At 39.5% G+C, this 19,876-nt stretch overlaps 1 pseudogene; it reads left to right on the forward strand.

Annotated features, from left to right (window-relative positions):
- Positions 1–19,876, forward strand: part of LOC134757418 (histone-lysine N-methyltransferase 2C-like) — a 47,900-nt pseudogene that overhangs the window by 8,791 nt on the left and 19,233 nt on the right.

Below are 19,876 nucleotides of genomic sequence, written 5' to 3' on the forward strand. Positions count from 1 at the left end.
CTTGCCATCTCCAAATGAGTGATCTTCTTAGACCTTGCCTTTTCAGGTTCTCTTCCTTTCACACGTTTTAGAACAGACCTACCTTACAGAAATCTCAAGGAGCACCATATCTTTGAAGATCACAGGTGGGGAAATACAGAGGGCTTGACTTTAGTTTGCTAGATAACGACACAAACCTTCTCAGATACTGTGAGCTTGGATAATACCATGTTTAAGTGAAGGTAGTTGATGCATACATTCTAGAAATGGAAAAGCTGTCATTTAATATTACTTCAGGTATAACTTCATATTCACCAGTGTGCATCATAAAGTATTGGTTTATAAACATTTTCTTAATCAAAGTAAATATAAGGTTTTTCTAGCTGAATTCTTTTTTTTTTTTTTTTTTTTGGTTGGGAGACAGGGTCTTGCTCTGTTGCCCAGGTTAGAGTGCAGTGGCATGATCTTGGCTTACTACAACCTCTGCCTACTGGGTTCATGCGACCCTCCTACCTCAGCCTCCTGAGTAGCTGGGACCATGGATGCGGGCCACCACGCCTGGCTAATTTTTGTATTTTTTTGTAGAGATGGGGTTTTGCCATTTTGCCAAGACTGATCTTGAACTCCTGGGCTCAAGCCATCTGCTCTGCTCAGCCTGCTGAATTCTTGAGATAGCAAAATATTTTAATAGTAACCTAAAATCCAATATGAATTAAAGAGGATTACTGTAGGTTTCCTCATTTTTGGGGTGGTTATTTATTTTCAACTGATTCAGAATTGAAGCGATAATTATTTCTGTTCCATTACATTTTATTTCATAGTTTTTTTTTTTTTTTTTTTTTTAAGGGGCAGTGTCTTGTTACATTGCCCAGGCTGGTTTCCAACTCCTGGGCTCAAGTGATCCTCCTGCCTCAGCCTCTCAAGTAGCAGGTACTATAGGCATGTGCCACTGCAGCCGGCTTTGAGACAATAGAATTTATTGAATACCTACTGTATGTCAGATGTTGGAAATCATATCAGTGTACAAAACAGGTAGAATTCTCTGCATAGAGTTTATATTTTAATGTTAGGTAACTCAACTCTTAAAAAAAATCAGTTAATTATAATGTGTTTGGCAAGTCCCATGGTAAAAATTAAGTTTGATAAAGAGGAATTGCCTGGCCAGGCACAGTGGCTTATGCCTGTAATCTCAGCACTTTGGGAGGCCAAGGTAGGTAGATCACTTGAGGTCAGGAGTTCGAGACCAGACTGGCCAACATGGTGAAACCCGTTCTCTGCTAAAAATACAAAAATTAGCCAGGCTCAGTGGCATGCACCTGTAATCACAGCTACTTGGGAGGCCAAGGCAGGAGAATTGCTTGAACCTGGGAGGCGGAGGTTACAGTGAGCCGAGATTGCACCACTGCACTCCAGCGTGGGTAACAGAGCAAGACTCCGTCTCCAAAAAAAAAAAAAAAAAAGGAATTGGAAGTACAGACAGGTGTTTAGGGTCCATATGAACAGAAAGCAGTATTTGAGCACAGATTTTAAAGAGGTGAGTGAGTGAGCCACTTGATTACCTGAGAGAAGAGCATCCCAGACAGTGAGGAAGCCAGTGTAAAGGCTCTGGGTGAGAGTGTGCTGAGCATGTTTGAAGAGTGTTGTGGAGACCAACAGAGTGAGCAGAGGGGACAGTCAGAAGGTGAGAAGATTAGAGATGTGAGGACAAGAAGGACGGCTCAGTATATCTCACACAACCATAAGGTGATGTGTCAGTAGTTTGTGCTTAATAGCAATGGAATAGGAGGCCATTGAATGTTCCTGAAAAGAAGAACACCATGATCTTATTTATATTTTAAGAGGAACACTCTCCTATGATATAAGTAGATGATTAGGTGCAAGAGTTATGACAGGTAGATCAGTGAGAAACAATGGTCCAGGTGAGAGGTAATTGTGGCTTTGAAAAGGTATGTCTTTTGTGGCCGGGCTCGGTGGCTCATGCCTGTAATCCCAGCACTTTGGGAGGCCAAGGTGGGTGGATCACCTGAGGTCAGGAGATCAAGACCATCCTGGCCAACATGGTGAAACCTTGTCTTTACTAAAAATACAAAAATTAGCTGGGCGTGGTGGCAGGCACCTGTAATCCCAGCTATTTGGGAGGCAGAGGCAGAGGATTGCTTGAACCCAGGAGGCAGAGGTTGCAGTGAGCCAAGATCGAGCCACTGCACTCCAGCCTGGTGACAGAGTGAGACTCCATCTCAAAAAATAAATAAATACATGAAAAGATATGTCTTTTGTATGTTCTTGATAATTTTTGTTTTTTAGTGTGTTTTGGGTCTATGTTGCTGGGAGAAACACTTTCTGATGCTTGTATGTAACTGATTTTCAGATACAGTTGAACAGGTAATTTGATTTGGGGGCTTGGAGTTTGCAAAGAAGTAGTCCATATACTTGGAGGAATTGATCAGATCAGCATTAACAAGAATTTCCATTTCTGAGGATGTTAAAAAATGTCTGAAAAAGGTTTCCATAGTCTCTTAAATTTGGGAAGTGCTCCATTTCACAAAATATGAAAGGTTTCTTGATAATAGTACACATTGTTTCCCAAATTATGTGATTATAATACCTTTTTAAAACAACACAGAAGACCTTGGAAGGTTTTCCTTGTGACTTACCACTTGTAAACACTGAGAAATGGTGATATGTTTCAATTTCATATTTTCTCATTGACTCGTATCAGGGTAAAAGAAAATCAGTTGAAAAATTGCCCTTGCTTTTTTAAAATTTACGTGATAAAATAGCCCATCTGAGTTTACTGAATTTGTCCTTATTTTTATTGAATATGAAAAAAGATTGTTTAGTGTGTTGGATGTTAAATGCTATGACAATTTTAGAATTTAAGGAATTGAATATACAGTATTTTCATGACTAGTCCCTCATGTTCATTTACATGCCAGGATCTCACATCCTTTGCAGAAGGAAAGGTACATTCCTAGGGATAAAATAAATGCATGTTACTTGGACAACATTTTTGCTTTCTGTTTGCTAAATAAAAATCCTTTTTAAAAATTTAGTATTGCCACACTTTGCCATATTAAAAATGTTTTAGATTACTATATTATCCTGAAACTACATGTACACACACACCCCTAAAATAAGTTTTATGGTATTTCATATGCCTGTATGGGAGAAAAAATACGAAAAGAATACAATCATCATAAGTTCTTATTATTACGTTATGCTGAGATTTCTAATAACGCTGCCCTTTTCTGGGTATTTTTTATTAACCTAAAATTTGTGATGTTTTAGACTGTTTCACTAACATGTTTTGATAACGTCTCAGTACCCTTGGGAAAGCATTATAAAGTAGTGGGCAACGATGAAACCTACTCTGGATGTTTTTAGGCAAATTTTTTAACTTCTCTGATGCTAGTGTTCTCATTTATAAAATAGGTTAACCAGGATGAGCCCATAGGATAGTTGTGCTGATGAGGTGCAAGGATGCATGCCAGGCACCCAGCACTGGCTCTTCCCAGACATGGAGTGCTCAGTAACCGTGAGCTGTTAGAATACAAGTGCCCAACCAGTGCTTGAGCAATTGTGTTCTCTGTCCAACAGAACTCAACAGAATCCCACGTTTGTCTTTATATGTGAATTCAGTTCCTTTTGAGTTAGTAAGAAATTATGCCTGTGTTGGGGTAATTGAACTTTCAGGAGGAGGGAATTGTCTGCCACAATTATTCTCTGAACTTAATGTTTCCATGTCTTTTTCTTCATTTTGGAAGTTGTGGAAAAATTATAATGAAAGAGTATATAAACGTTTTCCTCTGTATTATAGCGTATCTGACAGTTTCCTTTATTAAAAAGTATGATATATTAGGGAGAGACTTGATGAATTTAAAATTAAAGTTTGAAAAGTGTTACTGACTATAAGTGATCTTCGGCTGTGCAGTTTTCAACTTGAGGTTGTCAGAATGTAATATTACACATTATATTACACACATCTACAGAATCCAAATTGTGATGTTCCTGGAGTATTGGAACAATACCTATGACTTTTTGTTTCTATTGATTTTTAACTCTTCTAATAACCACTTATTTAAGAAAAGTCATACATCATCACTTTGGTGTATCAGAAACAAATTCCTTATGCAATAAAAGCATACTTCTTTCTCATTCACCTACTGGGATCTAGAAACCCTGTTAATGCAAGAAAAAAATCCCAAACCTCAATAAAATAACACTCTGTTTGTCTCAAGAGTGGAAACACAACACATTTCCTCTCAACTGGTGGTCCCAGATCGACCATCACAGTGTATGGATGTGTTTGGAGGTGTGGGAATAGGACTGCACTGAGGCTCTAGAAGGCCAGCAGGTGGGGCAGACTGAATGGAGGGAGGGGAGTGGCATTCAGTAACTACTGGAGCGTGGGAAGAGTGAGGTAGACTGTCCATCTGGTGAAGGTGGCTGCTTCCTTGAGGTTTGTTACTTTCTGTAATGTTAATTCCCTCAACTTTTAAAATTTGATTTTTAGACAAGTTATACATTCAAATGATTTAAAATTGGAAAATAATAAAAAGGTAAACAGTGAACTCTCTCCCTTTCCCATGCCTTCATGCCCCCAGTTTACATCTCCAGAAACCTCAGAGGTTTCTCGTGTAACCTTCCAGATGTGTTTTATGCATGTACAAGGAAATGTGTGTGTATATATATATATTTGTGTGTGTGTATATATATATTTTATTCCTTTTGTCTTACTACTTTTTGCTGTCCTTCATTTTTTTATGGCTGCAAATATTCCTTTGTATGGAAATATAAGCAATTTAATTTACCTGTTCTTTCCCCTGTTGATAGACCTTTGGGTGTCTTTCAATCTTTTTTTTTTTTTTTTTTTTTTTGAGACAGAGTCTTGCTCTGTCACCCAGGCTGGAGTGCAGTGGCACGATCTTCGCTCACTGCAAGCTCCACCTCCTGGGTTCACGCCATTCTCCTGCCTCAGCCTCCTGAGTAGCTGGGACTACAGGCGCCCGCCACCATGCCCGCCTAATTTTTTTGTACTTTTAGTAGAGACGGGGTTTCACCATGTTAGTCAGGATGGTCTCGATCTCCTGACCTCGTGATCTGCCTGCTTCGGCCTCCCAAAGTGCTGGGATTACAGGCGTGAGCCACCGTGCCCGGCTTTCTTTCAATCTTTTGCTGTGAATAGTACAATGTATCACCTGGTATATTTATAATGTTGTATGTAAGTGGGCCTGCAAACGTGAATTCCTTGCTAAATCCAAAGACATAATGCATTTGAAACTGTTTTTGGAAGGTAGGATACAGTTTTTTGTTTTTTTTTTTCATTTTTTTATTATACATATCTGAGGCATACAATATGCTTTGTATACATAGTGAAATGATTACTATGGTCAAACAAATGTCTGTATCCTTCACCTTCCATAGTTTCTGTGTGTGTACACCTAAAATCTCTTTCAGCGAATTTTCTGTACACAATATTATTAACTATGGTTCTCATGCTGTGTATTAATTTGATCTCTAGAATTATTCATCTTACCTAACTGCAGATTTGTACCCTCCGACCTACTTCTGCCCATCCCACCCATCCCCTACCTCCAGACCCTTGAAAACCACCATTCTACTCTCTATACGTTCAGCTTCTCACCCCGCTGCCTCCCATTCTGCTTATTAAATGAGATCATACGGTATTTTTCTGTGTCTGGCTTACTTTATTTAGTATACTTTCCTCCCGGTTCATCCATGTTGTCACAAATGGCAGTATCTCCTTTCTTAAAGCTAACTATTCCATTGTATAAAGTCCTCATTGTCATCAGTAAGTTCTTAGAAACTGTGGTTAAGAGGGGAAAAAAAGTATGACAAAACTGATTTTTTTTTTCATTTTGCATTATGCCAAAATTAGATTGAAGGAAACAGTGTTACTTGAGGACCTGCTGTATGTTCATTTAGCTTAACGTCTCAGTTCCCAAGAACCTATTGATGACATTAAGGGAGGACTTAATATATGTATATACAAACGTCACAATTTCTTTATCCATTCATCTGTCCTTGAATGGGTAAGTAAATTGTCCATCAGGACACTTAGTTTGTTTCCATATCTTGGCTATTGGAAGTAATGCCGCCATGAACGTGGGAGTGCAGATGTCTCTCTCAGATGCTGATTTTATTACCTTTGAATATATGCCCAACAGAGGCATTGTTGGATCTTATGGTAGTTGTATTTTTTTTAAGGAAACTCTATACTGTTTTCAATAATGGCTATACTAATTTACATTCCTATCAACCATGTACAAAGGTTTCATTTTCTACACATCCTCACCAACACTTATGTCTTTGCCTTTTTGATAACAGTCATTCTAAGAGACATGAGATGATATCTATTGTGGTTTTAATTTTCATTTTCCTCATGATTATGATGTTGAGCATCTTTTCATATACCATTTGACCATTAGTGTGACTTTGGAAAAATGGCTATTCAGGTCCTTGCCTATTTTAAAATCCAGTTATTTGGGTTTTTTTTTTTTTTTTTTTTTTTTTTTTTTGCTACTGAGTTGTGTGAGTTCTTTATATGTTTTGGATTTTAACCCCTTATCAGATGTGTGGTTTGCCAATATTTTCCCCTAATCCCTGTGCTACCTTTTTACCCCTGTTTTGTTTTTTTTTTTTTTTTACTGCTATGCAGAAGCTTATTTGCTTGATGTAGTCCCACTTGCTTATTTTTGCTTTTGCTACCTGAGCTTTTGATGGGATATCCAAAAAATCATTGTCAAGGAGGATATTAAGAAATTTTTCTCCTAAATTTCCTTCAAGGAGGTTTATGGTTTCAGGTGTTAGGTATTTAATCTATTTTGAGTTGCTTTTTATGTATGATGTGTAAGATAGGCATCAGGTCCAGTTTCATTCTTTTGCATATAGATATCTAGTTTTCTTACCACTACTTATTGAAGACACCATCTTTTCCCTATTGTATCTTGTTGGACTTGTCAAAAATTAGCTCATAATATATGCTTGGGTTTATTTTTGGGCTCTGTATTCAGTTCCATTGATCCATGTGTCTGTTTTTATGCCAGTACCATACTGTTTTGATAACTATCACTTTGTAATATAAGTTGAAATCAGGTAGTGTGATACCTCCTACTTTGTTTTTCTTTCTCAAGATTCTTTTGGCTATTCAGCATCTTTTATGATTTAATACAAATTTTAGAATTGTGTTTTCTGTTTTTATGAAAAATGCCTTTGGAAATTTGATAGGGATTGCATTGAATCTGTAGATCACTTTGGATAGTATGGACATTTTAACAATATTCTTCCAATCCACAAACTTGGGGATATCGTTATATTTATTTGTGTCTTTAGTTTTTTTCTGTTTTTTGAGACAGAGTCACACTCTGTTGCCCAGGCAGAAGTGCAGTGGTGTGATCTCAGCTCACTGCAACCTCCGCCTCCTCCTGGGTTCAAGCAATTCTGCTGCCTCAGCCCCCCAAGTAGCTGGGATTACAGGTGCCTGCCACCACGCCCGCCTGGCCAATTTTTGTATTTTTAGTAGAGACAGGGTTTCTCCATGTTGGCCAGGCTGGTCTTGGACTCCTGACTTTAGGTGATCTACCCGCCTTGGCCTCCCAAAGTGCTGGGATTACAGGCGTGAGCCACCATGCCCGGCTGTGTGTCTTCAGTTTACTTTGTCTGTATTTTATAGTGTTTAGTATATAAAGCTTTCACTTCCTTCATTAAATTTGTTCCTCAGTGTTTTATTTTTTTGATGTTATTTTAAGTGGAAATGTTTTCTTGATTTTTTTCAGATCATTATTTGTATAAAGAAATACATCTGATTTTTGTATATTGATTTTGTATCCTGCTACTTGACTGAATTCATTTATTCTAGTAACTGTGGAATTTTTAGGGGTTTCTACATACAAGATCATGTCATCTGCACACAGGGATAATTTTACCCCCTTTTTTCTGCTGATGCCTTTTATTTCCTTTTCTTATGTGATTGCTCTGGCTAGGACTATGTTGAATATAAGTGTTTAGAGTAGGCATCCTTGTCTTGTAGCAGATATTGAAGAAAAGCTTTCAGTCTTTCCCTGTGGTAGGTTTGTTTTTGAATAGGCAATACCTGTGCATGATACAAGAAATACAAAAGTCTTAAAAAGAGTGAACAATGTTAAGTTAGCCTACCTTTTGGCCATCCCTTCCTTGGAAAGAACCAGTGTTTTCTTATAACTTTCCAGAGATTAGTCATCTAGATACAAGTATGTATATATGGGAGAATTTCTCATATTTGGGTGATAACAGTCTTTTTCTCTTTTCTTTTCTTTTCTTTCTGTCTTTCTTTCTGTCCTCTTCTCGTCTCTTCTCTTCTCTTTTCTTCGTTTCTTTTGACGGAGTCTTGCTTTGTCGCCCAGGCTGGAGTGTAGTGGCACAATCTCGGCTCACTGCAAGCTCTGCCTCCCAAGTTCATGCCATTCTCTTGCCTCAGCCTCTGGAGTAGCTGGGACTACAGGCACCCGCCACCACGCCTGGCTAATTTTTTGTATTTTTAGTAGAGACGGGTTTTCACCGTGTTAGCCAGGATGGTCTCTATCTCCTGACCTCGTGATCCACCCACCTCAGCCTCCCAAAGTGCTGGGATTACAGGCATGAGCCTCCGTGCCTGGCCGATAACGGTCTTTTTCTTTATTTCAGCCTGTGGGAATCAGAAGGCCCTTGTGAAGATGTTGGTTAGAAGAGACTTTAGCTACAGTGATACCACTTGTGTTAGGGCACTGTATGTGCTACTTTATGCCATTTGTCTCAACATGTATGCTTACTGGTGTCACTATGAACCTCATCAATAAAAGTGCTCTCTTGGTTTTTACTGTCCTTGTGTGCATTGTTTCAGGTGAAAGGTGGTCTTTGTACTAGATCCAGTGCTATCCTTGGCCACAAACCATTGCATATGATTAATTTGGGGATTTCCTCTTTATCATCCTGGAGATCATCTTCTGTTTTCTCCTGTGTTACATGTGTTTTCTGCAATTTCATGAATTTCCCTTTATTTCTTCCCTCAATTTGGGTGGAACGTATCTTCCGTAGCTCCCTGACAGAGAATGTGTGGAAGGTAAGTTTTGAGCCTTATATACTTCTGAAAATGTCTTTATTTTACCTTCCTACCTGACTCATCTTTTCCAGGTTGGAAATACATTTTCATTTATCATTTTTAGTCAATTGATCCACCGTCTTTTAGTTTCTAGTATATGAAGAACTCGGTTTTTTCTATGTGACCTGTGTTTTCTTGGAAGCTCTTAAGATTTTAGGAAATTCTTTGTCCTCAGTGTTCTAAAATTTCATGAGGATAACGTCTGTTTTTGTCTATTTTTGACATTTAAAATCTGTTTTGTTAGGCACTGAGTGGTCTCTTTCAGTCTGCTGTCTTATATCCTTCAGTGGTAGGAAATGTTCTTGAACTATATTATTGATAACAATTCCCTCTCTTTTTCCAGAATTCTGCTTTTCAGATGTGAAACATACTCAGTTTTTCTCTGCTTCTTTCCAATCATGTCCTTATTTTATCTTCCTCTACTGAGTTTTGTTTTTATTTCAGTTATTTCAAGAGCTTTCTTTCCTCCCTTTGAATGTTTCTTTTGTAGCATCCTATTCTTGCCTCAAGGGTATCTTATATTATCCCTCAGAGGATTTTAATCTTTTTGAAGATTTTCTTTACTTCCTACTTAGTCTGTTAATTCCAAATTGTCTTTTATGTTCTCAGGTCTCTGTCTTTTATGTTACAGATCAAGGGTGTTGCAGATCTTCTGGCTTCCATGGCCCACATTGGAAGAAGCGTTGTCTTGGGCCACACGTAAAATACACTAATGATAGCTGATGAGCTTTTTTTAAAAAAAAAAAACCTCATAAAAAGTCTCATAATGTTTTATGAAAGTTTATGAATTTGTGTTGGGCTGCATTTAAAGCATCTTGGCTGCAGGTTGGACAAGCTTGTTATAGACCATTGTCAGATAATCTTTATGGTACATGCATGATTAAAAGTGAAGAACTAAAGATGGAGACTGGATAGATAGTATTTTTATTTTTTAAAAAGGAATTAAGTAGTTGATTAGAAAGCTTTGAGTATGTGGTGGTGCTTGTCGATTTGTAAGTTTAGTGGGGTGATTTGTGCTGACCATTTGGTGAACCCTCTGGTTTCAGTATCTTTAGATGTTCTTCTTGAACTGATCAGGCTCCCCACAACAGTCTTTTCAAACCTCATACTTGGAGGCTAGAGATCTGGCTGCTAGCTTTCTGAGAATTCAGTGGGGAAATGTGGGGTCTGGCAGCGGGAGCAGAATGGGGTTGTCCACACTTAGTATGCCCATATTTTCTTGGTCCTATTTTCGATCTTCATCCCATTGTTCCGTTTAAGGTCACCCAGGAATCCTGCATCCCACAAATGAGAGTAGCAGCTTCTCAGTGTGTAAACCTAGGAAGCAGGTGTAGGGAGTATAACTTCTGCAGATAATTAAATCTCTTGTTGCTTCAGTTTTCTCCCACTTATTTCCAAAGGTGGCCAGTTTTCCTAGTTTCTCAGCCTTCTGAGGATTGTTATAAACTGGATTCTTTTTTTCAGTTCTTTCTGCTCTCAACTGAGAATTTGCCTTTGTTAAGTTGTTTTTCTCCTTTCCTATTGTCTTTTTTTTTTTTTTTTTTTTTTGAGATTGGGTCTTTCTCTGTTGTCCAGGCTGGAATGCAGTAGTGTGATCATAACTCACTGTAGCCTCAACCTTCTGGGCTCAAGCAATTCTCTTCTCCCACCTCAGCCGCCCAAATAGCTGGGATTACAGGCATGCCACCATGCCACAGCTTGATTTTATCTTTTAAAAATAGATTATTTCAGTGTGTTTTTAGTAGGGTTTCAGGAGAATGTAATTTTAATGTATGAATTTAGTCTGCCACCTTAACCCAAAATTCCCTGTCATTAACTTTTAGGTGGGTTTATTTGAAGGTAAACAATTGGTATTGTCATCTTTGGTGTTTGTTTTTTTCAGTAATTTTCTTTTTTCTTTTCTTTTCTTTTCTTTTCTTTCTTTCTTTTTTTTTTTTTTTTTTTTGAGACAGAGTCTCGCTGTCACCCAGGCTGGAGTGCAATGGTGCCAACTCGGCTCACTGTAAGCTCTGCCTCCCGGGTTCACGCCATGCTCCTGCCTCAGCCTCCCACGTGGCTGGGACTACAGGCACCAGCCACCTCACCTGGCTAATTTTTTGTATTTTTGGTAGAGACGGGGTTTCACCCCGTTAGCCAGGATGGTCTCGATCTGACCTCGTGATCCGCCCACCTTGGCCTCCCAAAGTGCTGGGATTACAGGCATGAGCCACCGCGCCCGGCTTTTTTTTTTTTTTTTTTTGAGAGATGAAATTTCACTCTTGTTGCTCAGGCTGGAGTGCAATGGCACGATCTCGGTTCACTGAAACCTCCGCCTCCCGGGTTCAAGCAATTCTCCTGCCTCAGCCTCCTGAATAGCTGGGATTTTAGGCGTGTACCACCATGCCCAGATAATTTTGTATTTTTAGTAGAGACTCACTATGTTGGTCAAGCTGGTACGGAACTTCTGACCTCAAGTGATCCACCTGCTTTGACCTCTCAAAGTGCTGGGATTATGGGCATGAGCCACCGTGCCTGGTCTATAAACTTTTCTTTTCACGGTTTAGTCATAAGTCCATAGCCATTATCAGATTGTTATGGAATTGGCCTCAAATATAGACTAAATATAATAAAAAAGAAAAGACAAATACCCTGTTCATGCCATTACAGAAATACGTTATCTCTAATACTGAGAATATTGAAGGAGTTACCAACTTGATTTTAAAATGTATTTGATAAACATGTCTTTTTCCTGTAATACAATGTAAAGCATATATAACTTGGAAAAGTTTGATTACCACAGTGTTAAAATAGCATTCTCTAAAATAGCATTCTCTAAGCATTCCATTTACCTCATTCAGTGAAGTATTTATTGAACATGTATTAGGTATCCTACTAACAATACATCTGTTACTAAGAAAATCTGTGTACCTGTTCTCATGGAGAATATAATCTAGCAGGGACACAGATTTTAAAGAACCAATAAAAATGAAGCATGACGTTCATACATGCAAGCATAAAACTGTTTGACATAATCTTATCTAAATATCAGGAATTCTTTAATACAGTGAAGTTTAGAATAAATCCTGAAAGATAAGTTAGGTAGAAGGCAGAAATTGGGGAAGATAGTGGAAGAAAGAGCTTGATACATTCAAAGAACTGAGTATAGTTCACTGGAGGGAGTGAGATGAAGCTGGAAAGTTTACAAGAGACTGTTGTAATGGGCCTTGCAATTTGAAGTTTATTTTGAGGGCATTTGGGAAGACATGAAAGGATTTTAAGCAGAAAATTGATACATATTTATAGAAAGATCATTTATGCAGTAATTTAAAGAATTGATTGGAGAGAGGTAAGCTTTGAGGTGGGGAACTAGATAGGAGCATATTGTATTAATAGTGAGTCATCTGAGGTTGGACTAAGATGGTAGTAGAGAGTGATAAAATGCATTTCAGAGGTATTGAGGAGTCTTGGTTGTAGGAGGAAAGAGATTAGGAATGATTAAGGTGGTCTTCCAGGCCTCTGTCTTCTCCAGGTTACATTTCCATGCCTTTTAATGATGATAGGTAACATGGGAAAAAGGAGAAAGTTTATTTTAAATTAATAGTTCATTTTGGATATACAGTTTTCAGTAACTAGGTAATATTCAATTATAGCTGTGGTTGAAGCTCAGAAGAGAGTTCTAGTCTAGAGACCTGGACCTGAAGACATAATTAAAAGCAAGTGAATTTGTTAAGTGCAAATGGATTGCACTTAACAGAACTCTGAGTTCTGTGTTCCCCTTCTCTGATTATGTTTTATTTCATGGGAACACTGCACTAAGCAGCACAATTTCTACAGCCATTTGGGGCTGCTTCTATCTCCTTTCATACTTTCCCTACCAACAGGGATGTACAATTAAAATGGCTCAGCAACAACCCTACTTTTTATTCCCCATTATGTAGGGATTATATATTTGATAGGTTTTTCCAGTTTTGTGTATATATTTACTTTTTTCCAGAAGGAGAACTTATGGATTGTGATGGAAAATCAGAATCTAGTCCTGAGCGGGAAGCTGTGGATGATGAAACTAAGGGAGTGGAAGGAACAGATGGTGTCAAAAAGAGAAAAAGGAAACCATACAGACCAGGTATAGTGCCTGAGGTAGACATTTCAATATCATCAACACTTGGTTAATTAAAGAAAAATGCAATACTGAAGACTTCAATTAAAATTAAATATTCAGGATTAAGAACTGTCTAAACAAAAATATGTGCACATAAATTAAAGAACTAAACTATTTGAATACGACTTTTTAGCTCCAGAGTTCTTTATTTTGAATATGTGAATACTTCACAATGAACCATTATTGAATGCCTTATCCCAAATGTTAACCATTTTATTAAATGCTTTACTAGATTGGCTTTTCTTCATACTTGGACTTTGAAGGCCATTTATATAGTTCCTCTGGATGTGTACTTCTGTAACGCTTTTAATTTTCAGTATTCACTTTCTAATATCTTTTTTTGAAAAAACTTACTTCAGTGTTTATGCAGGAGTGCCAGTAAGTATACAGTGTGAAGGGGAATAAGACAGAGTTATTATGGCTCCTAGAATTTATAGTCTAGTTAAAAACCATGACTGATTAAACACTCATTTCTTATCTGCCTCAGGAGTGGAGAGAAAAGCGGTCTTGCTTGTCAGTTTTATTTGCCTTATTGGAAAAAATTATTAAAATTGTCACAATACGGAAGTTGTAGACTTTTATGTATTTATTTAAGAAAAATTATTTTCCGCTTTTCACACGTGTTGAGTAGGCTTTCCTTAGCCAGTTTATTAATATCTTGTTTACCAATGAGGTTTTAAATTGGATTCGTACAATCTTTATGCTTCTTATTGCTTATATTTTATTGGTAAGAGTGATCTAAATCCCTTTGGATATGTAAGGAAGAACTTTCTTACTTCGTTCTTATTCCATGAGACCTTAAAAGATAACCTGTCTTTTAAATAGGTCATATCTATAATAAGGACCTAAGATGAGTTGCTTCTAAATCGTTTTATGAAAATGATTTCATTTCTTCCTAATCATGAGGCTTATAAGTGTACTTTTTTAGACATTGCAGATTTCTTTCAGGAACTTGCATTTACTGTTTTCGTTTCCTCTGCCTCACATGGAAGTCAACCCTCTAATTGAGGGACCCATTAGGTCACAGAGTATATTGCTAGACAGCGATATCATTTCACAAAAGCTTATAGTGTTGACTGTGTACCAGACCTCTATTCTAAGCACTTCACTTATGTTATTTGTCCTTTTAACATATGTATGAGAAGCTGCTTTGCCTTACCCCCATTTTTAACCAGTGAAAGAATTGAGGCATTGAGAAGTATTTAGTGAGTAAGCAGAATTACATAGTCTGACTCCAGATTCCATGCTCTTAACCACAGGGCTCTATGTGTCCCATGTATAAATGCCCTCATACGTTGGAGTACCAGACACCGTCCCCCTGAAATCATATCAGTCAAAGAATATTTGTGTCATCTAGGTAGTTCGTGTCTTCTGTCCTCCAGCTAATGTACCAGTTAGCCGGTTAATATACAGACACAGTCATCCATCACTTAGGTTCAGAGAAATACATCATTAGGCATTTTCATCCTTGTGTGAACATCATAGAGTGCACTTCCACAAACCTAGATGGTATAGCTTACTACACACTTAGGCTGTATGGTACGCTAAATTCATTTTAAAAAATAAAGTCATTGTGCTACGGTGTTATAACTATGGTGATGTCTGTATGTGGTGGGAATTTTTCAGCTCCATTATAATCTTATGGGACCACTGCCTTAACATGCAGCCCTTTGTTTACCAACATCATTATGCAGTGCATGACTGTTATGTGATGTATGAGACACTAATATTTGTCAAATAGATAAGCCAGCGTAATTTAGTGTTTGATATTTACACTGATACTGTTTAGAAGAGGAAGTGCACACAGGTCTTTTTGTATTCTGTTTGATAAGTGATAACAGTGGCTTTGCCTTTTTTTTTTTTTTTTGGTTGCTTTTAACTTCTATTTTACCTAAAACTCGGGTTATTTATTTAGACTAGCACAGATTTAATTTTGGAAAATGACTTACTATTCAAGATAAAGCATTTTTATCCTGTGTACTGTGGAAACGTAGGGAGAAATTATTTATCAGTTTACCCAATTTCTTTTTTGGATAGGTATTGGTGGATTTATGGTGCGGCAAAGAAGTCGAACTGGGCAAGGGAAAACCAAAAGATCTGTGATCAGAAAAGATTCCTCAGGCTCTGTTTCTGAGCAGTTACCTTGCAGAGATGATGGTATAGTACTGACTTAAAAAATTTTTTTTTTTATGTAACCCCTTGATCCTGATATTTCTATTGGAAAGAACTATCCTAAATAATGTTACAGTCAATAAGAACCTTATTGCCTCTTATTGTTACTCAATAAGAGTCTTATTGCTTTTTATTGATGAAAGGATTTGAGTGCATATAGAGTTCATATCTGTAATACAGCAATCAGGTTCTATAAGGAAATGGTTTAAATCCAATAGACTTTATTCTTTTGAGATTTTTTGACAAGCTCCTTTTTCCTGTATCAAGTTATTAAATATATTTTCTATATTTAAATATAAATGGTTTAGGGACTTAATAACTTAATTACATAAGGTAGTTTCTGGTCATCTCCAAAGCCTTTCTTTGACTGCCTTAGATACTTATCACATAATTTGAAATTCTCAAGTGACAGTGCATCTCAATTTTTATCTATGTATGTATGTATGTATCTATCTATCTATCTATCTGTCTATCTTAGGGTCTCACTATGTCACCCAGGTTGGCCTGCACTGCAGCCTTGCACTCCTGAGCTCAGGTAATTCTCCTGTCCTCAGCCTCTGACGTAGCTGGAGACCACAGGCACACAACCACCATGCCTAGCTAATTTTTAGGCTTTTTGCAAAGACAGGGTCTCACTTTGTTGCCCAGACTGGCCTAGAACTCCTGTGCTCAAGCGATCCTCCTGCCTCAGCCTCCCAAAGTGCTGGGATTACAAACGGGAGCCACTGCGCCCGGCCGTTAGGGAGTTCTGTTATCCCCATCTGTAAAATGGGGAAAATGGAGTCAAAGAGAGTTCAAAGGAAGCCCCAAGGTGGCACAGCTGGGGAATCGAGTTTTGATTTGAACCCAGAGAGCCATTTTCAAGAGCTCAGCCCTGACCTGCTGTGGGGGTCACCGCTCCTAGGTGCCACTTTGTATTCTGGGAGACTTGGATTCCAACTCTGCCGGGGGATCTCAAAATGGAGGATGGCGTGCTTGCCCCAGAGTCAATGCCCAATCAGTGATTGTTATTATTCTGTTTTCCTAAGGCCAAGGTCAACCACTTAAGACAGAAAAGAATGGTATGAGTCAGCATGGCTTTTGGCATTGGATCTGGGCTAGAATCCCACTTTCTTCTAGTTGTAGATCTTCAAGTAAGAGAATTAAGTCAGAAAGTTAACATCAGGCCCCAGTTTCCTCATCTGCAAATGGATTTAAGCATGAAGGTTATCAGGAGAACTAAGTAACACCATAATATAAATCAGCTTTGGAGCTGAGAGTGGTACATAGTGGGGGCGCAGTAAATCATTTTGTTTTTCCCCTTTTATTATTATTATTATTTTGAGGCAGAGTCTCTGTTGCCCAGGCTGAAGTGCAGTGGCTCCATCTCTGCTTACTGCAACTTCTGCCTCCGGGGTTCAAGCGATTCTCCTGCCTCAGTCTCCCAAGTAGCTGGGATTACAGACACGTACCACCATGCCCGGCTAATTTTTGTACTTTTAGTAGAGACAGGGTTTCACCATGTTGGCCAGGCTAGTCTGGAATTCCTGACCTCATGTGATCCTCCTGCCTCTGCCTCCCAAAGAGCTGGCTTCCCACCGAGCCTGGCCTGTTTTTCCCCTTCTTATCCCTCCTCTTCTCCTCCCTGTTCTTCTTATTTTATTTATTTTATTTTTTGAGACTGTCAGCCAGGCTGGAGTGCAGTGGCACGAACACTGCTCACTGCAGCCTCGACCCCTTGGGCTCAAATTATCTTCCCATCTCAGCCTCCTGAGTAGCTGGGATTAAAGGCGCGTGCCACCAAGCCCGCCAAATTTTTATTTTATTTTATTTCATTTCATTTCATTTCATTTCATTTCATTTTATTTAAGACAGTTTCACTCTTTTTGCCCAGGCTAGAGTGCAATGGCATGATCTTGGCTCACTGTAACCTCCGCCTCCTGGGTTCAAGTGATCCCCTGCCTCAGACTCTTGAGTAGCTGGGATTACAGGTGCCTGCCACCACTCCTGGCTAATTTTGTAATTATTTTTGTATTTTGTAGAGGCAGGGTTTTGCCATGTTGTCCAGGCTGGTCTCGAACTCTTGGACTCAAGCAATCTGCTGGCCTTGGCCTCCCAAGGTGCTTGGATTACAAGCATGAGCCAGCCACTGTGCTCAGCCCTCTTCTTACTATTATTATTATTACTGTTATGGTTGTAGAAGTAACCTGAAATAGAGATACATTTAAATATCTGAGTGATTTCAGCAAAGGAGAGAGACCCTGTGTTACTATTTTAGGAGTGCTCTTGATTGTGTGAACCCATTGAATACACCACTTACTAACCGAGCCCGGCCATTTTGCTCAGATTATTCAGAGCTCTCAGGACCATTCAGAATGAAATTCAAAATCTTTACCATGGCCAGAAAGATCCGTGCAATCGAGATGCACCATCCCTATCCTAATTTCCTGGCTTGTCTCCACGCCAGCCACAATGCCATGCTGGCCTCCTTGCTGTTCTTTGAAACACTGGGTGCACTTTGCTTCAAGGACTTCGCTTGCCTGTCCCTGAACCTGGAATGCTCTTCCCCTAGAACTCCATGTGGCTGCCACTGTCACCCCCTTCAGATCTTTATTTAGATGTGTCTATGATGAAGCCTTTCAGGGCCAATCTATTTAACATTTCCCTCACCACCCCTCCACTCTGTAGCCCCTTTGCCCCTTGTATTTCTCTCCATAGTACTTATTATAATATCTAACACACTATAATATCAAATGTTAACTCCATGAGGATAGGCATTTTGATCTATTTGGTTCCCTGCGGCATCTTCAGCACATAGAACAATGCCTGGTGTACATAGTGGGTGCTTATTAAGTACATGTCACATGAAAGAGGAAAAAAACGAGTGTATTAAAGAATCCAGGAGCCGGGTGAGGTGTGTCATGCCAGTAATCCTAGCACTTTGGGAGGCTGAGGCGGGTGCATCACCTGAGTTTGAGCCCAGCCTGGCCAACATAGTGAAACCCCATCTCTACTAAAAATACAAAAATTCAGCTGGGTGTGGTGGCAGGTGCCTGTAATCCTAGCTACTAGGGAGGCTGAGGCAGGAGAATCGCTTGAACCGGGGAGGCAGACGTCGCAGTGAGCCAAGATTGCGCCATTGCACTCCAGCCTGGGCAACAAGAGTGAAACACTGTCTCAAAAAAAAAAAAAAAAGAATCCAGGGAGGCCAGGAGCAGTGGCTCACACCTGTAATCAATCTCAGCACTTTGGGAGGCGGGCAGATCACTTGAGGTCAGGAGTTGGAGACCAAAATGGTGAAACCCCATCTCTACTAAAAATTCAAATATCAGCCAGGTGTGCTGGTGCACGCCTGTAATCCCAGCTACTCAGGAGGCTCAGGCAGGAGAATCACTTGAACCCCAGAGGTTGCAGTGAGCTGAGATCACGCCACTGCACTCCAGCCTGGGCGACAGAGTGAGACATTGTCTCAAACAAACAAAAACCCAAGGAGCACAGAACAGCTACATATTGGAACAGCTAAATATTGAAGCACCTACTGTGTGTTGACCGTTCCACAGCATGGAGGAAACTGGTCTTCCCTTGGAAGAACCTCCCCACTATTCAGGTGGTAAGAGAAATAACGTACCCAGGGCTAGGCATAATGCAGACAGTGTTATAAAGGAGGCATTGAACAAAGGAGAGAGTAACTGAAGGAGGTGGCATTTTGAGTGACCTTGGGGCCGATTAGGGTGGTTACAGGTTGATGCTTATATATATGGCATATACGTTGGGGGATTGGGTGGCGGGGAGGGGTGCAGGCATTCAGAATAGAGCAAAGAGAGGAGTAAGTATAGAATGGTGTATCAAATGTTTATCCAAAAGCAGGATATGGAACTAGTAAACATTTTATTCACAGTGTGTATTTTTTTTTTGAGAGGGAGTCTCGCTCTGTTGCCCAGTGGCATGATCTCGGCTCACTGCAACCTCTGCCTGCTGGGTTCAAGTGATTCTCCTTCCTCAGCCTCCCAAGTAGCTGGGATTACAGGTGCACGCCACTACGCGCGGCTAATTTTTGTATTTTTAGTAGAGACGGGGTTTCGCCATGTTGGCCAGGCTGGTCTCAAACGCCTGACCTCAGGTGATCAGACCACCTCTGCCTCCCAAAGTACTGAGATTACAGGCATGAGCCACTGCACCTGGCCTGTTGTCTATATTCTATTTTTTTTTTTTTTCTGAGATGGAATCTTGCTCTGTCACCCAGGCTAGAGTGCAGTGGCACGATCTTGGCTCACTGCAACCTCTGCCTCCAGGGTTCAAGCGATTCTCCTGCCTCAGTCTCCTCAGTAGCTGGGATTACAGGCGCCTGCCACAGCGCCCAGCTGATTTTGTTGTATTTTTAGAGGAGACGGGGTTTCACCATGTTGGCTAGGCTGGTCTTGAACTCCTGACCTCGTGATCCACCTGCCTCGGCTTCCCAAAGTGCTGGGATT

This window comes from Gorilla gorilla, chromosome 17 (assembly GCF_029281585.2).
Source record: "Gorilla gorilla gorilla isolate KB3781 chromosome 17, NHGRI_mGorGor1-v2.1_pri, whole genome shotgun sequence".
In the NCBI taxonomy this organism is placed as follows: Eukaryota; Metazoa; Chordata; class Mammalia; order Primates; family Hominidae; genus Gorilla; species Gorilla gorilla.